We start from the raw sequence: 13,329 nt of genomic DNA, 5'->3' as shown, positions 1-13,329 counted from the left end.
CCATGCAGGGAGCCCGACATGGGGGCAGCCCAGGTGGCTCAGCGGTTTAACGCCGCCTTCAGCCCAGGGCATGATCCTGTACCCCTGGATCGAGTCCCACATCAGGCTTCCTGCATGGAGCCTGCTTCTCCTCTTTCTGTGTCTCTCATGAATAAATAAATAAAATCTTAAAAAAATAGAATGAAATTGGACAAGTTTCTGACACCAGGCACAAAAATAAACTCAAAATGGGTTAAAAACCTAAATGTGAAATCTGAAAACATAAAAATCTTAGAAGAGAGCACAAGTAGTTATTTCTCTAACATCAGCCATAGCAACATTTTTCTAGATGCCTCCTGAGGCAAGGGGAAAAAAAGCAAAAATCAAAACTATTGGGATTGCATCAAAATTAAAAGCTTCTGGGACACCTGGGTGGCTCAGTGGTTGAGCGTCTGCTTTCAGCTCAGGGCATGATCCCAGGGTCTGGGGATTGAGTGCCACATGGGGGTCCCCGCAGGGAGCCTGCTTTTCCCTCTGCCTGTGTCTCTGCCCCTCTCTCTGTGTCTCTCGTGAATAAATTAATAAAATCTTAAAAAAAAAATAAAAGCTTCTGCACAGGGAAGGAAATAGCCAACAAAACTAAAAGACAACCTACTGGTTGGGAGAAGGTATTTGCAAATGATGTATCTGGTAAAGGATTAGTATCCAAAAAATATAAAGAACTTATAAAATCCAACACCCCAAACACAAATAATCCAATTTAAGATGGACAGAATGGGGTGCCTGGGTGGGTCAGTAGGTTAAGTGCCTGCCTTTGAATCAGGTCATGATCTCGAGGTCCTGGGATTGAGCCCCATGTCAGGCTCCCTGCTCAATGGGGAGTCTGCTTCTCCCTCTCCCTCTGCCCCTCCACCTGCTCATGCGCTCTCTCTCTCTCTCTCTCTCCTAAACAAATAATAAAATCTTTTTATTTATTTATTTATTTATTCGTGAGAGACACAGTGAGAGGCAGAGAGAGAAGCAGGCTCCATGCAGGGAGACTGATGTGGGACTCGATCCTAGGACTCCAGGATCACACCCCAGCCCGAAAGCAGATGTTCAACCACTGAGCCACCCAGGTGTCCCAAAATAAAATCTTTGTTAAAAATGCACAGAAGACATGAGCAGACATTTCTCCAAAAGACATCCAAATGGCCAACAGATGCATGAAAAGATGCTCAACATCACCAATCAGCAGGGAAATGCAAATCAAAACTACAGTGATGGGCAGCCCGGGTCGCTCAGTGGTTGAGCACCTGCCTTTGGCCCAGGGTGTGATCCTGGAGTCCCGGGATTGAGTCTCACATCAGGCTTCCTGCATGGAGCCTGCTTCTCCTCTTTCTGTGTCTCTCATGAATAAATAAATAAAATCTTAAAAAAATAGAATGAAATTGGACAAGTTTCTGACACCAGGCACAAAAATAAACTCAAAATGGGTTAAAAACCTAAATGTGAAATCTGAAAACATAAAAATCTTAGAAGAGAGCACAAGTAGTTATTTCTCTAACATCAGCCATAGCAACAATTTTCTAGATGTCTCCTGAGGCAAGGGAAATAAAAGCAAAAATCAAAACTTTTAAGATTGCATCAAAATTAAAAGCTTCTGGGACACCTGGGTGGCTCAGTGGTTGAGCGTCTGCTTTCAGCTCAGGGCATGATCCCAGGGTCTGGGGATTGAGTGCCACATGGGGGTCCCCGCAGGGAGCCTGCTTTTCCCTCTGCCTGTGTCTCTGCCCCTCTCTCTGTGTCTCTCGTGAATAAATTAATAAAATCTTAAAAAAAAAATAAAAGCTTCTGCACAGGGAAGGAAATAACCAACAAAACTAAAAGACAACCTACTGGTTGGGAGAAGGTATTTGCAAATGACGTATCTGGTAAAGGATTAGTATCCAAAAAATATAAAGAACTTATAAAATCCAACACCCCAAACACAAATAATCCAATTTAAGATGGACAGAATGGGGTGCCTGGGTGGGTCAGTAGGTTAAGTGCCTGCCTTTGAATCAGGTCATGATCTCGAGGTCCTGGGATTGAGCCCCATGTCAGGCTCCCTGCTCAATGGGGAGTCTGCTTCTCCCTCTCCCTCTGCCCCTCCACCTGCTCATGCGCTCTCTCTCTCTCTCTCTCTCTCTCTCTCTTAAACAAATAAATAAAATCTTTTTATTTATTTATTTATTTATTCGTGAGAGACACAGTGAGAGGCAGAGAGAGAAGCAGGCTCCATGCAGGGAGACTGATGTGGGACTCGATCCTGGGACTCCAGGATCACACCCCAGCCCGAAAGCAGATGTTCAACCACTGAGCCACCCAGGTGTCCCAAAATAAAATCTTTGTTAAAAATGCACAGAAGACATGAGCAGACATTTCTCCAAAAGACATCCAAATGGCCAACAGATGCATGAAAAGATGCTCAACATCACCAATCAGCAGGGAAATGCAAATCAAAACTACAGTGATGGGCAGCCCGGGTCGCTCAGTGGTTTAGTGCCGCCTTCGGCCCAGGGCATGATCCTGGGGACCCAGGATCGAGTCCCACGTCGGGCTCCTGGCATGGGGCCTGCTTCTCCCTCTGCCTGTGTCTCTGCCTCTCTCTCTCTCTCTCTGTGTGTGTCTTTCATGAGTAAATAAATAAAAATCTTTAAAAAAAAGAAATAACTGAGAAAAAGACAAATACCATATGATTTCACTCACATGTGGGGTTTAAGAAACAAAACAAATGAGCAAAGGAAAAGAGAGAGAGAAGGGCAAACCAAGAAACAGCCTCTTAACTATAGAGAACAAAGTGATGGTTACTGGGGCCAGGGAGTGCGGGGGTGGGTCAGGGTGAAATAGGTGATGGGAATTAAGGAGTGCACCCGTGATGCTCACTGGGTGATGGATGGGAACTGTCGAATCACTATATTATATACCTGAAACCAATATAACGCTGTATGCTAACTGTACTGGGATTAAAAACCAAATAAAGGGGACGCCTGGGTGGCTCAGTGGTTGAGCGTCTGCCTTTGGCCCAGGGCGTGATCCTGGAGTCCCGGGATCGAGTCCCACATCGGGTTTCCTGCGTGGAGCCTGCTTCTCCCTCTGCCTGGGTCTCTGCCTCTCTCTCTCTATGTCTCTCTTGAATAAATAAATAAAATCTTTAAAAAAAAAAAACAAATAAAACCAAAGGAGTTGATGCAAAAAGTCCAAACAACCCCCCCCCCAAAAAAAACCCCAAACATGTCAGAACATCCCTGGCTTGATATAGAGACAGGACCCCAAAGGTATAATTCCTAGAGGGAATTACAAAGATTAGTGCCTTGAACCTGGACTGCGATTGTGATGATGTATCTCCATTGGTCTCCTTGACCCTGTGCAGAAGGTGGATGGATCTTGGAGAATGACTGTGAATTAACGCAAACTTAATCAGGCAGTGACTCCAGCTGCAGCTGCTGTCCCAGATGTAGTCTCTCCACCGAGACAGAGCATCACAACTCGTGGCTCGTAGTCTGCCCTGATAGCCTTTGCCCTATCCGACAATTTACCCCATACCAATGCGCGAAGTCCACCGGAAGCACTTTATTTTCACCTGGTAGGGCCAACGGTGCATTTTCCCAGTGTTGCCCAAGTTACCTTTCCTCTCTGACGCAGTACTTAGGGACTTCGATGGTCTTACCATTTCTCACAATATCCACTGGTCCAGTACATTGATGACATCATCCTGATAAAAGCTGATGAGTAAGAAGCAGAAAATACTATAGATGTCTTAGGGGGACATGGACAAACTAGAAGGTGGGAGATAAACCCCATGAACGTTTAGGGTAGTAAAACCTTCGTAGAGTTTCTGGAAATTTAGTGCTCTATAGCACATAACGATATCCTCTTCAAGGTGAAAGGCTAGATGCTACGCCTGCACCAACTACCTCTAAAAATAATGTCCGGTGGACCCTTTGGGATTGTGGAATATATATCACAAGTGAGTGTGATACGATGACTCATTTACTGTGTAATTCAAGGCTACCAGTTTGGCGTGGGGGAGCAAGAGACAACTCTGTGAGTCCAGACTTCAGGGCAAGCTACTCTTCCAACTGGACTTTGTGACCCAGCAGATCTCGTAATAATTGAAACGCCTGTGGAAAGTAGTGATATTGCACGGAGCCACTGGCTAACACCAACAGTGGGATCACTGCGCAGACGTCTGGGGTTCTGTAGAAAGTCCACGCCTTTTTCGGACAACCACTGTCCTTCAGAGGAACGGATTTGGCTTCCTCCTGGGGCCTGGTAGAGAATGAATTCTTAAAACTATGGGTGACCATGTGCCCTGAGTTTTCCATCAGGAAGGAGCTAGGTGTTTGCCTAAGGCATCCAGCCGTAGGTTGAGCATGTGCAGCAGCGGACCGCAGTGAGCAGAAATGGAATTTTAGAGACGGAAACTCAGGTGGTTTCAGAAAGTACAAAAAGCTGCATGAGCAAGGGCTTCTGATTCCCTTGGCAACCACCTCGAGCAGCATGACTTCCTCGCCCCTTCCATGTCTATACTTCAAAAGGAAGAAGTGTTGCTTTTTTTAAAAAAAGATTTTATTTATTTATCCATGAGAGACACACAGAGAGAGGCAGAGACACAGGCAGAGGGAGAAGCAGGCTCCATGCAGGGAGCCCGACGCGGGACTCGATCCCAGGACCCTGGGGTCACTCCCTGAGCTGAAGGCAGATGCTCAGCCACTGACCCCCCGGGCGCCCCTGAAATGATTCGTATGATCAGCGCACTGAGGAGGAAAGAAATTCAAACCTGGTTTATAGATGGTTCTGCACAATCTGCCGAAAGTAGATGGCTGCAGTGTTACAGCACCACTCATGGTGACCCGAAGGACAGTGGCAAAGGACAATTCTCCACACGGACAGACTCTTGAGCAGTAGAGCACCTTGTCCATTCTTTTTTAAAAATTGTTTTCCAAGGACGCCCGGGTGGCTCAGTGGTCGAACGCCTGCCTTGGGCCCAAGGTGTGATCCTGGGGACCCGGGACCGAGTCCCACGTCGGGCTCCCTGCATGGGGCCTGCTTCTCCCTCTGCCTGTGTCTCTGCCTCTCTCTCTCTCTCTCTCTCTCTCTCTCTCTCTGTGTCTCTAATGAATAAATAAATAAAATATTTAAAAAAAAAAACCTGTTTTCCAGAGGCACCTGGGCAGCTCAGTTGGTTGAGCATCTGCCTTTGGCTCAGGTCATTATCCCAGGGTACTAGGATCAAGCCCTGACTCAGGCTTCCTATTCAGCAGTGGGTCTGTTTCTCCCTCTCTCTCTCTGCCCCTCCATCTGCTTGTGTGCATCTCTTTCTCAAATAAAAAAATAAAAACTTAAAAAAATTGTTTTCCAGGGGATAGAAGGTAGGCATGAATCAATCAATCTTTGCCAGCCTTATTGAGATATAATTGACATATACCATTGTGTAAATTTAAAATGTACGGGCAGCCCGGGTGGCTCAGCGGTTTAGCGCCCCTTCAGCCCAGGGTGGGATCCTGGGGACCCTGGATTGAGTCCCACGTCGGGCCCCCTGCGTGGAGCCTGCTTCTCCCTCTGCCTGGGTCTCTGCCTCTCTCTGTCTCTCATGGATAAATAAATAAAATCTTAAAAAAGTTTAAGATGTACAATGTGATAATTTGGTACATGCATATGTGCCAAATTTGCAGAATGTTTATCACACTAAGGTAACATAGCCTTTATTTCCTAAAATTACCATTTTGGGGTGCTTGGGTGGCTCAGATGGTTAAGCATCTGCCTTCAGCTCAGGTCATAATCAACAGGTCCTGGGATTGAGCCTCACATCAGGCTCCCAGCTCAGCGGGGAGGCTCCTTCTCCTTCTCCCTCTGCCCTTCCTCCTCCTGGTGCTCTGTCTCTCTCTCTCTCAAATGAATAAATAAAAATTCTTAAAAAAAATAAAATTACCATGTTGTTATTATGAAAACATTTAAAATCTATCGTCATAGCAACTTTCAAGTATACAAGAATGGGGAAAATTAACAAGGCAGGAAACAACACTTGTTGGAGAGGATGGGGAGAAAGGGGAACCCTCCTGCACTGTTGGTGGGAATGTGACCTGCTGCAGCCACTCTGGAAAACTGTGTGGAGGCTCCTCAAAGAGTTAAAAATAGACCTGCCCTACGACCCAGCAATTGCCCTGCTGGGGATTTACCCCAACCATGCAGATGCAATGAACCGCCGGGACACCTGCACCCCGATGTTTCTAGCAGCAATGTCCACAGTAGCCACACTGTGGAAGGAGCCTCGGTGTCCATCGAAAGATGATGGATCAAGAAGCTGTGGTCTGTGTATACGATGGAATATTCCTCAGCCATTAGAAACAACAAATACCCACCATTTGCTTCGACGTGGATGGACCTGGAGGGTATTTTGCTGAGTGAAGTAAGTCAATCGGAGAAGGACAAACATTATATGGTTTCACTCATTCAGGGAATATAAGAAATAGTGACAGGGATTATAAGGGAAAGGAGGGGAACTGAGTGGGAAAAATTAGAGAGGGAGACAAACCATGAGAGGCTCCTAACTCTAGGAAACACACTAAGGGTAGTGGAAGGGGAGGTGGGCGGGGGGTGGGGGTGGCTGGGTGACGGGCACTGAGGAGGGCACTTGATGGGATGAGAACTGGGTGTTATGCTATATGTTGGCAAATTAAATTTTAAAAAACTTTGAAGTATACAACACAGTATATTTTTTAAGATTTATTTATTTATTTATTTATTTATTTATTTATTTATTTATTTATGATAGACATAGAGAGAGAGAGAGAGGCAGAGACACAGGAGGAGGGAGAAGCAGACTCCATGCAGGGAACCCGACACAAAACTCGATCCTGGGTCCCCAGGATCACACCCTGGGCCAAAGGCAGGCGCTAAACTGCTGAGCCACCCAGGGATCCCACAACACAGTATTTTTAACCATAGTCACCACATTGTGCGTTCGAGTCCCAGAACTTATTATCTTATAACTGGAAGTTTGTACTCTTGACCAACATCTCCTCAGTACTTGTCCCCCAGGCCCTGACAACCATCATTCTATTCTCTGCCTCTATGAGTTCAGCTTTTTAAGATTCCACATGCAAATAAGGTCATACAAAAATAAAAAATAAAAAATAAAAAATAAAAAATAAAATAAAAAATAAATAAATAAAAATAAAATAAATAAGGTCATACAGTATTTGTCTTTCTGTGACTTATTTCATTTAACATGATGTTCTCAAGGTCCATCCATGTTGTCTGAAATGACAGCATTTCCTTCTTTTTATGGCTGAATAATATATTAATATACACACACACACACACACACACATAATATCATCTTTATCCGACCATTCATTAACAAACACTTAGGTTGTTTCCATGTCTTGGCTACTGTGAATAGTGCTGCAACGAACACGAGAGCGCAGTTGTCTCTTTCATTTTTTTTTAAAAGATTTTATTTATTTATTCATGAGAGACAGAGAGAGAGAGAGAGGCAGAGAGAGAAGCAGGCTCCTCGCAGAGAGCCCGATGTGGGACTCGATCCCAGATTCTGGGATCGCGCCCTGAGCTGAAAGCAGACCCTCAACCGCTGAGCCATCCAGGTGTTCCCAGTTGTCTCTTTCAAATAGTGATTTCACATCCTCTGGGTATATACCCAGAAGTGGTATATCCATATATCCATATAGTAGGTTTAGTTTAGTTTTGTTTTGTTTTGTTTAGTTTTGTTTTTTTGAGGAACCTCCATACTGTTTTCCACAGGGACAGCACCAATTTGCATTTCTACAGAGAGTGTAAGAGGGTTCCCTTTTCTCTAGATCCTTGCCAACGCTTGTTATCTCTTGTCGTTTGGATGATACCTATTCTTTTTTTTTTTAAGAATTTATTTATTTGTACCATCAATAAAGTATACTATACCCAGCCAAAAAAAAAAAAAAAGAATTTATTTATTTATTTGAGATAGAGAATGCATGAGCAGGGGGGAGGGACAGTAGGAGAGGGAGAAGCACACTCCCCACTGAGCAGGGAGCCTGACCTGGGGCTTGATCCCAGGGCCCTGGGATCATGACATGAGCGGAAGGCAGATGCTTAACCCACTGAGCCACACAGGCCCCCCTTATTTTTTTTAAGTGTATCTTTTTTAGTAATCTCTACACCCAATGTGGCACTCAAACTCATAACCCTGAGATCAAGAGTCCCACGCTCTTCTGACTGAGCCAGCCAGGTGCCCCCCCCATGATACCTATTCTAATGTGTGTGAGGTGATATCTCATTGTGATTTTGATTTGCATTCCCCTGATGATGAGCGGTGTTGAGCATCTTTACATGTGTCTGGTCGCCATCTGTATGTCTTCTTCAGGAAAATGTCCACTGAGATGCTCTGCCCATTTTTAAATTGGATTATTTGGGGGTTTTGCTATTGAGTTGTGGGGGTTTTTCCAAAAAATATATTTTGGATACTAACCGTTTATCTTATATATGGTTTGCAAATATTTTCTTCCATTTTGTAGGTTGCTTTTTGGTCGTGTTGATTGTTTCCTTGGCTGTGCAGTAGCTATTCATTAATTAATTAATTCGTTCGTTTAAAAGTAGGCTCCATGCCCAAACATGAGGCTTGAACTCACAACCCTGACACCAAGAGTTACATGCTCTACCAACTGAGCCAGTCAGGTGCCCCATGCAGTAGCTATTTATTTATTTTTAAAAATAATTATTTCAAAAAAAAAAAAAGAATTATTTGGGCAGCCCTGGTGGTGCAGTGGTTTAGCACCGCCTGTGGCCCAGGGCCTGATCCTGAAGACCCGGGATCGAGTCCCACATCGGGCTCCCTGCATGGAGCCTGCTTCTCCCTCTGCCTGTGTCTCTGCCTCTCTGTGTGTGTGTGTCTCTATGAATAAATAAAATCTTTTTTTAAAAAAAGAATTTATTTATTTGAGAGAGAACGCAAGCACGCAGGAGCAGGGATGGGGGGGCAGAGGCAGAAGCAGACTCCCCACTGAGCAGGGAGGCTGACTGGGCTCATGACGTGAGTCCCAAGCAGATGCTTCACCAACTGAGCCACCCACGTGCCCCTGCAGTAAGTATTGAGTTTGCTGTAGTTGATTGCTCATTCTGACGGCCTGAGAGAAGGCTAGAAGTGTGGGTCCACACTGGAAACTGCTAATGATTTGGGTGAACGATCACGACTTGGAAAGAATAGGGTTGGAAATTTGGTGACAGAGGTTTGGGGAAGAGGAATGTGGATGGACCTCTCAGAGGGCATCCACTGCGGAGGAGACTCTCAATACCCAGATGGCTTTGTGAATGCCAGCCAACCAGTCCCCCAGCCACCCCAGTATTTTCTCAATGGGCCCATGAACAAAGTGACCATGGTGACTGGAGGGCTTATGTATAGGACTTCAACAATATAGACTCCCCCTTGCCAAGGCCAACCTGGCCCTCACTGCTGCCGGGGCCCTAATCCACTAACAGCAGAGGCTCACACCGCCCCATTCGTGGCACCATTTGAGAGCAGCCGACTTCTGGTGGAGACAGCAGTCTGAAAGGTGTTCAGACCCTCAGGAATTAAAGTTGGAGAAACTCCACATATAGAACTGCAAGCAGCCAAAGTGCCAGCTGATAGTAAGAGAAATATGAAAAAGATAGCAGAAGAAGGAAGTTATAAAAATCATAAAATCTTAAAAAAAAAAATTGGGGCAGCCCGGGTGGCTCAGCGGTTTAGCACCTGCCTTCGGCCCAGGGCATGATCCTGGAGTCTCCGGATCGAGTCCCACGTCAGGCTCCTTGCGGGAACCTGCTTCTCCCTCCTCCTGTGTCTCTGCCTCTCTCTCTCTCTATGTCTCTCATGAATAAAGAAATAAAATATTTTAAAAAATCAATTTTGGACTGACCATTGATAGAAATAAGTGTTACAGCTGTGCACAATTTCTTCCTCTATTATATTATAATATAGTATGGTATAGACTAATCTCTTTTCTGCTTCCTCTCCTTTCCCTTTAGTACTTTATATGGCAATTGTTTTGATGAGTAATTTTACAATTTAATCTCTGGGTCACAGAATATTCAAGCAGGGCTCTGACTTACTTTGAGCAGAAGTCAACATCATCAATACTGTGGCTGTGATTGGGAGATGATTGCAAAGGCAGTCAGGACTTTGTGTCTGTCGACCTTGAAGACAGGCTGTGAGCATATTGTCATCAACAATGCTGGCATTTGGGGATCCCTGGGTGGCGCAGCGGTTTGGCGCCTGCCTTTGGCCCAGGGCCTGATCCTGGAGACCCGGGATGGAATCCCACATCGGGCTCCCGGTGCATGGATCCTGCTTCTCCCTCTGCCTGTGTCTCTGCCTCTCTCTCTCTCTGTGTGTGACTATCATAAATAAATAAAAATTAAAAAACATAATAATGCTGGCATTTTGTCAGACAGAAACAAAAAGTTCTCACCATTGCTGATAGAAGTTCAAACACACATAGAAGGGTTTGTACTGATGCTGAGATGCCAAAGGGGGTTGGGGATGGCAAATACACCACATTTGGCTTTGTGATGCTCGCACTGGAACTCAGCAACCACATGTCTTCCTTGTCTTCTGGCTCTCTGTTAGGTTCCACCAGCAGGGACAGGAGAGGAAGACGGCAAGCCCGGAGAAAGGGGACAAGGATCTGTTCCTTCCTATTTGCTCTCTGTTCCTGTTGCTGTCCCCCAGCCTTGGTCCTCAGCCTGGGAGCATCAGTTGATTGCCAGCTAATTTCAGCATTCTCAGAACTAGTCAGAGGTCACCCTCCTTAGAGGTTGAAGTCCCAAACCTATGCGGCCCTTCCCCTAAGCCTTGGCAGGACAGGCAGCACCCATTCAGCACTCTCCCTCAGAGTCTGATTTCCTTTTTTTTTTTTTTTAAGATTTTATTTATTTAAAAAAAGATTTTATTTATTTATTCATGAGAGATACACAGAGAGACTGGTAGAGACACAGGCAGAGGGAGAAGCAGGCCCCACGCAGGGAGCCCGACGCAGGACTCGATCCCGGGTCTCCAGGATCACACCCTGGGCTGAGGACGGTGCTAAACCGCTGAGCCACCCAGGCTGCCCAGAGATGTCACTTTATACCCATTAGTTGGCAAATGCACCTCCACACCTAGAAACATATCTGACACTAAATGCTGGCAGAGATATAGGGATAGAGGAGCACTTGTACAGTGCTGCTGGGAATGTAGACGGGCACAGCCATTCTGGAGAACAACTTAGGAGTATTTAGTGAAGCATCTACCTGGCCTGTATATCTAATAATTCCACTTTCGGGTATACATCACAAAGTAATTTTTACACAAGATGTAAGGTGGCATGTGTGAGAAAGCTCATTGCAGCTTCATTTGCAGCGACTGGGAAGTACAGGCAATCTGGACATCCATCACTGAGGAAGCAAATAGGACATTAGGGAGCACTATGCAGTATTTGCAAGCAATATTATATGTAGATCCAGCAATCTAAAGAAAGCCTAAAAGCGTGGTGCTGAATAACTCCTGTGGCCAGTAAGGACAGAGTAAGTAATTTGAGTTAACAGTTCTCACTGAGAACATTTGCTTAAAAATATCCAAGTGATAGGGGTACCCAACTGGCTCTGTTGATAGAGCATGTGACTCTTGATTCGGGGTTGTGAGTTCGAGCCCCACATTGGGTGTAGGGATTACTTTAAAAATCTTAAAAAAGAAAACAAATCTTAAAGAGAGAGAGAGAGAGAGAGAGAAAATATTCAAGTAATATCAGGTAGTGAAGCATTATGGGGCCAACATATGGGAGAAAGGGGACACAGAGAAAGGTGAGCTTACCTACTGATTCCAGAAGACGTGGCTGAGAGCACGAGAAGCTGAGCAGTTGACTTCTGTGGCAAGGGATCAAGGCTTGGAGTTCAGGGCCCACCAAAAAGGTGGCATCTCTTGCTTTAGGTTGAAAACCCAAAGGTCTAGGAGTAAGCATAAAGTATAAATAGATAAGCCCTCTGAAAGGACTGTAGCCTGTCCCTTATGGGACTGTAGTCAAGATCTGAGCCCTTTCAATACCTGGAAACTGGATTAAGGAAATCCAGGATTTCCATTGTCCTAGTTGCCTGCTGGAAGCAAATATAATATAATATAATATAATATAATATAATATAATATAATATAATATAATATCTTTTCTGGAGGAAGATAGTATCATCCTTGGCCTCAATTTATTTATTTATTTATTTATTTATTTTTAAATTTTTTTTTAATTTTTATTTATTTATGATAGTCACAGAGAGAGAGAGAGAGGCAGAGATACAGGCAGAGGGAGAAGCAGGCTCCATGCACCGGGAGCCTGACGTGGGATTCGATTCCGGGTCTCCAGGATCGCGCCCTGGGCCAAAGGCAGGCGCCAAACCGCTGCGCCACCCAGGGATCCCCATGGCCTCAATTTATTGATGCAGTTTCCCATAGACAATATCCAACACTCACTTAAAAACAACCAGGCTATAGGGAGGGAAGAAATTGTAATAAAAATAAAGTTAGAAAAGCAGCAGATAAGAGTAGCAGAGGGGCACTTGGCTGGCTCAGAAAGTAGAGTGTGCAACTCTTGATCTTGGGGTTGTGAGTTCAAGCCCCACATTGGGGGTAGTGCTCATTAAAACAAACAGGGACGCCTGGGTGGCTCAGCGGTTAAGCATCTGCCTTTGGCTCAGGGCATGATCCTGGAGTTCCAGGATCGAGTCCCACATCAGACTTCATGCCAGGGGCCTGCTTCTCCCTCTGCTTCTATCTCTGCGTGTCTCTCATGAATAAATAAATAAAATCTTCAAAAGAAAAAAAAAAACAGACAAACAAAATCACGGTAACAGAGCTACAGAGACTCCAATCATGGAATCATCCGATGCAGACTGTAAAATAATGAAATGCAATACATTCAAGGAAATAAAAAGACAAAATTGAGAAACTAGTAGACAGTTTGAAACTACGAAAAGAATAAAATAAAAATTCTAGAAATGTAGAGTACAACCACCAACATTAAGAGTTCGATGGGGGGCGCCTGGGTGGCTCAGGTGGTTAAGTGTCTGCCTTCGGCTCAGGTCATGATCCCAGGGTCAAGCCCCGCATCAGCTCCCTGCTCAGGGGGGAGTCTGCTTCTCCCTCTCCCTCTGCCCATCCCCCCACCCCCTTGTTCATGCTTGCTCTGTCACTCTCTCAAATAAATAAATAAAATCTTAAAAAAAAAAAAAAGGGTTCAATGGGTGGTTAAACATGGTCTGGAGAGAAAATCCGTGAACTGGAGGCTATGTGAGAAGAAAACAGCCAGAACAAAGCCCGGTGAGGTA

The sequence above is a fragment of the Vulpes lagopus genome, chromosome X, assembly GCF_018345385.1.
Source record: "Vulpes lagopus strain Blue_001 chromosome X, ASM1834538v1, whole genome shotgun sequence".
Classification (NCBI taxonomy): domain Eukaryota; kingdom Metazoa; phylum Chordata; class Mammalia; order Carnivora; family Canidae; genus Vulpes; species Vulpes lagopus.
This window is presented reverse-complemented; position numbering follows the sequence as displayed.